At 62.5% G+C, this 5,248-nt stretch overlaps 1 long non-coding RNA gene across 1 annotated transcript; it reads right to left on the bottom strand.

Moving 5' to 3' along the window:
- Positions 1-665: 665 nt before the first annotated feature.
- Positions 666-4,510, bottom strand: LOC121017990 (uncharacterized). Its single transcript, XR_005784981.1, has 2 exons — positions 3,957-4,510; positions 666-2,747 (listed from the first exon to the last, which is right to left on the bottom strand). It is a non-coding gene; the product is annotated as an uncharacterized LOC121017990 (long non-coding RNA).
- Between the last annotated feature and the right edge of the window lie 738 nt (positions 4,511-5,248).

The following is a 5,248-nucleotide window of genomic DNA, read 5'->3' as shown; positions in this document are numbered from 1 at the left end:
GTGCCCACAGCAGGCCGAGGACTGAGTTGGTCCGTCTCGAGCGCCGAAGGGGAGGGGCTTCAACCCAGGCAGAGTCCACAAGCCCTGGGGTCACCCGGCTGGGCTCTGTGGCCGGGAGGAGAGACATCTGGACAGGAGCCAACGGAAAGGGCCAGCAGAGGCTGCAGACCCCCCAGGGGACAGGTGGGGAAGGTTGCACACACACGCGGCTCCCTCCGTCTGCAAATGCAGCACATGGTACCACCCCTCTGTTGTGCACTGTGCAATTCTCTTTCCATGGGCTGATGCCTGACAGCGAGTCGTCACCCCAGTCCTGGTCCCCCCGAGACAGCTGACCGGGAGGCGACTGACCAGGACTCCGGGCGGAATTGCTGGCGGGGGTCTGAGCTCTCCTCTGGGAGGAGAGAGCCGCTGGCCTGGCCCAGGATCCAAAGGTGTCCTCAGCCTTCGAGAAGGCAGGATTCAAGCAACTGAATCAGCCTGCCCAGGACGTGGGCGGAGCTCTGCTCCCCGGTCTCAAGGGCCCTTCTGGCTAGTCTCTGGAGGGTTCTGTGGGGAACAGACCAGGACCGCATGAGAATGTTGTTGGCCTTGGCCTCCCCGTGGCCTGTGGAGTGAGAATAAGACAGGTTCGCGGTCCCACGGCGCTCTCCTTGGACAAAGAGTACTCCCATCAGCGTCTTTTGTTCATTTCACAAACACCTTCAAGTTTCCAGTGCGCCGAGCTCTGGTCTAAGCACTTGAAATATATGAACATTTAATTCTCCAGGAACTCTTACGGCTTAGGCCCTATTATTGTCCCCTGTTTTCCCGTGGAGGGAACGGCCAAATAGGGGGTGCCGTGACTTGTCCCAAATCACGCAGCTGGCCAGGAACAGAGCTGGGGTCCCTGACCAGGGCCTGCACCTGCCGACGCCACTGAGGCACTGGATACTGGCATGGGAGCTGCCCCACCCCCCACTCCCGGACTGGTAGAGGGCAGAACGCTGGCTGTCGGGCAGGGAAGCTGGGTGTGTGCCCCCTTCACTGCTTCCTGGAAAACGACCTTGGGCCAGCACCTAATGGCCTTGCCTGGGTTCCTCATCTCTCCGTGGGGGATCTCAACAAAGCCTGCTCTGGGAGTCCTAAGGTTGATACAGGAGCAAGTCAAAGCTTTATTATTACTAGCAGGGGCTCCCTGGGACCAGCAAGATCTCGAACGCCTCCCGTTCACCCAACATCCAGCCCCACACACTCCTGCTCGCAGGGCCACCGGTTCCGTGGTGGCTTCCTGTCCCCGCAGAGAGGAAGACACGGAGGGAGCACTTCTTCCCGTCTCCTCCTTGGTCTCTTCCAGCTTTTGCTTTGTGCGCCTGCTCTGTTTCCTTCTTGTTTTCCTCAGCTGCCCTCTGTTTGACATTCGGTGGTTGTCCAACTTTCCTGGAGTCGCCATATCAAAGGACCACGCACTGGGAGGTTTAAAACAACACGTCCGGACTTCCTTGCAGTTCTGGAGGTCACAAGTCCAAAATCAAGGTGTTCATGGGCCTGCACTCCCTCTGAGCCACCGGCCGCGGGGCGGGCCCCGGGGGCGCGGATTCTTCCTTGCGCTTCTCAGCTTCGGTGGCCGCCAGCAGGTCCTTGCCAATCCTTGGCCGGCGGATGCGTCACTCCAGTCCCTGCCTCTGTCTTCACGCGGCCTTCTTCTCTGTGTGTCTGTGTCCAACTCTCTTCTTATAAGGACACCAGCCATTGGATTGGGGCCCAAACTCATCCAGTATGACCTCATCGTAACTAATTACATCTGCAAAGACCCGATTTCCGAATTAGGTCACATGCACAAGGTCCACGTGGACATGAATTTTGGAGACGCCACTCAAGCCAGTTCTGGGGGGTTGGTTCTGCAGGATCTCAGATCAAGAACGTTTTTTTCTTTCCTTGAATCTTTCAGGAAGAGCCTGAGAAATGTGTCCTTCTCCGCTCTTGGGCATAGGGAGAAGCGGAATGTCCCTTTAGGCTCTGTTAAGGGCACCTCGAGCAAAGGACAGCCTGGAAAGGCACCCAGGGATAGAGCCCAGTGGTTGGCCTGGCCAAGGGCTGCACGGCCAAGGGCAACGTCTCTCGGGGAGGGAGCATGCGTCTGCAGCCTGCCTGGCAAGGCCGAGTCCCCCACAGACATTGCCTCATTTAGCTGCAGAGATGTTCCTGCATTTCTCTGGTGAAGAGCTCCGTCTCAGCGACCTCAGATGACCCCTCACACAAGAAAGAGCATCCTCTAGAAAGCTTATTCCGAGCCTCCATGGGCAAGAGACAGAGGGGGGTAGAGCCACAGGGCCGGGCGTGGGAAGTCTGGCCAGCACCACAGTTCCTTGGCAACGTTACCCAGGGAAAAGTCAGGGGATGCCTGGCAGCCAGCTCTTTGCAAAGCCCGGGGTTCCTGACAGCGAGGGGGACACGGGCACACAGCAGCCTCCGTCCCTCGGATGTCTACGTTGAATCCCAACCACCAGGCTGGGGCAGCCGGGGACGACGGGACGTGGGCTTTCCTCTGCATTTGCGCCACCGTCAGAGAGGAGGCGGGACGGGGGAAGCCTCCAGGTGCTCCCTGAGAGCTGAAGGCCAGGTCCTCAGGTCCCGCGAGGCCCTCCTCCACCAGGGCCCGCAGCCCGTTCTCTCTGCCCACGCGCCCTTCACCCGCAGCTAAGGACTCTGGGCCGACCTCTGGCTCTGCCAGGCTCTCTGGAGTACCCAGGGCTGACTTCTAGAACCTGGGGAAGGAAAGAGGGAGATGCCAAGAAGGCACGAGGCTGTGCTCCTACCTGAACCACAGGAAGGGGACCGCCCTGCCTCAGCGCACCCACAGCTGCTCTCCCAGGGACAGGAAGTCAGCCGAGTGCCGAGCAAGCTGCTGGGGGGGGGGGGGGGAGGGGCTCAGGCACCTGGGCGGTCAGCTGGGCCATCTGCCCTCCTGGGCTGCGCTGGTTCCCACACCCCGGAGGCCAGACAGAGTAGGGATTAGGAGCCTAAATTTTCAGGGCGCCTGGGTGACTCAGTCTGTTGAGCGTCCGACTTCGGCTCAGGTCGTGAGCTCACGGTTCGTGAGTTTGAGCCCCGCGTCGGGCTCTGTGCTGATGGCTCAGAGCCAGGAGCCTGCTTCGGGTTCTGGGTCTCCCTCTCTCTCTGCCCGTCCCCCACTCTCGCTCTGTCTCTTTCTCAAATAAATAAGTAAATAAACATTTTTTAAAAATTTAAATAAAAACAAAAAAAAGAAGCCTAAATTTTCATCCCAATTCACTTTGCCTCCTCCCAGCTAGGAGACCTGGGCGCGTCAATAAACCTGCTCCCCGTCTGTACAATGGGGATATTAACGTTCCCCGCTTCCTTCGGTCGTTGTGATAGCTCAGTAAGTGAACACCCACATTGCTTAGTACACAGGGAGTGCTCTCTCAACACCGGGTGCTCTGATGCTCCGGACCAGGGGCCGAGCCCCTGGACAGACTTGATTTCTTACAAATAATCTGGCACTGCAGTAGCGGCCTGACCTGCTTAGGGGAGAGAGGGTGACCTTGCAGGCAGCCCCACCTGGTCTGCTGAGTCTCCCTGGGACACCAGTGACACCCTGCCTCCACTTGTTACACTGGGTGAGCTCTCCCTCCGCCGGGGCCCCTCTCTGGCTGGTCTGCACAACCACAGGACAATCAGGCTTTCGGCCAGGCAGTTACAGTAAGTCAGGCCCGCCCTTCCTCACATGGGGTACCCACCAAGCCTGGGGCCAGAGCCTCTCGCTTCCCATAGAGGAGGGGAAGGGGGGGGATGGAGAGGCCCTTCCTTGCCAGGTGCACTGTTAACCCCCACCCCCAGAACATGCTGGTCTTTCCCAGTGATTTCCAGGGGCTGCCTTGTCCTGGCAACCACCAGGCCCAAGCTGCAAAGGGCAGCTGAAACAGCAAATGATGTTCAGAAAGAGGCTGACTCACTCCAGCCAGGCTGCGCCCTCCGTGAATACTGTTGGACCTCAGCCTGGGATTCCCGCAGGTTCGGACAACAAGTTGGACCATCCTCTTGTAGGAGGCACGTTCCAAGGTAACCCTGAGGGGGAGGGAGGAGAGGAAAGGGCCCTGGCAAGGGTGCTGATGCACCGGCAGCTCCAGTTCCAGGCCGAGGGGGACAGCACAGGGACACGGGAAGGCCTCGCTGATCCCAGGCCTGACTGAGGAGGCAGGGGGCGGGGAGGACAGAGGACCCCATTTAGAGAGCAAGGGCACATTACATGATTATTCTATTTTAATCGTAACAACCCTGTAATGTAGATAGGAGTAATCGCTGCTTAACAGATGAGGAAACTGAGGCTGGGAGCCCGCGAGAGGAGGCTGGGTGAGGGGTGGCGCCTGCTGGAACAGGAAGGGACGCGCGCACAGAGCTCCGCCAGGGCTACCTGACCCCAGGGCTGCTTCTGACGGCGAGGCGCGCATTTCGCAGGCCTGGCGGGAGGAGGGCGCAGACCCGGGCGGGGGGTGTCCCCGGAGACCGGCCCTGCCGCCCCTCCCCTTCCCTAACCCCCCCTCCCGCGCTCCCCCTGCCCTGCTCCCCGCCCCCCGCCGGCCCCCAGGTCCGCGCCCACGGCAACCCCTCCTCCAGGCGCTGTGTGCAGGGGGAGGGACCGCACGGGCGCTCAGCCCGCGCTGCCGCCCGCCGCGCATTCCTCCGCCCTTCCATCAGCGCGGCCGGCCCCCGACGGGCTTCCCCGCAGGCTGTGAGGTCAGCGCCCCACCCCGCCGCCGCGGGGCCGGCCCCCTCCCCGGACGCAGGTCCCCGCGCGCGGGGATCCCGGCCCCCTCCCCGGTCTGCGCCCTCCGCCCACGCCCCTGCCCCACCTCCCCGGGCCCCGCGTCTGGGATCCTGGCCCTGCCCCACCTCCCCTGGTCCCGGCGCCTGCGCCCCGCCACGCGCCCCTGCCCCACCCGGATGTCCGCGCCCGGGATCCCGGCCTGCGCCCCTCCCCGGGTCCCCGCCGTCCCCCAGGTCCCCGCGTCCCGGCGCGTCCCGGAGCTGGGCGGCCCCTCGCGCCCTCCGGCCGCTGCCCGCGGGCCTCCGGGCCGAGCCCTATTTCGGGCGCTGGCGCTGCGGGCCCAGGCAGCCCTGCCCGGAAGGGAGGCTATTCTGGGCCGGGCCAGCCGAGCAGCTGTGGCCCCAGGGCTTCCCGGCAGGGTGCGCGCCCGGGACAGAGGGCACGCTAGGGCAGGGCTCTCCTCCCTCCCCACCTTCCTCC

The sequence above is a fragment of the Herpailurus yagouaroundi genome, unplaced genomic scaffold (genome assembly GCF_014898765.1).
Source record: "Herpailurus yagouaroundi ecotype Mexico unplaced genomic scaffold, PumYag 217, whole genome shotgun sequence".
NCBI lineage: Eukaryota > Metazoa > Chordata > Mammalia > Carnivora > Felidae > Herpailurus > Herpailurus yagouaroundi.
Note: the sequence above shows the minus strand (reverse complement) of the source record. Positions and strands in the feature narration are given on the sequence as shown.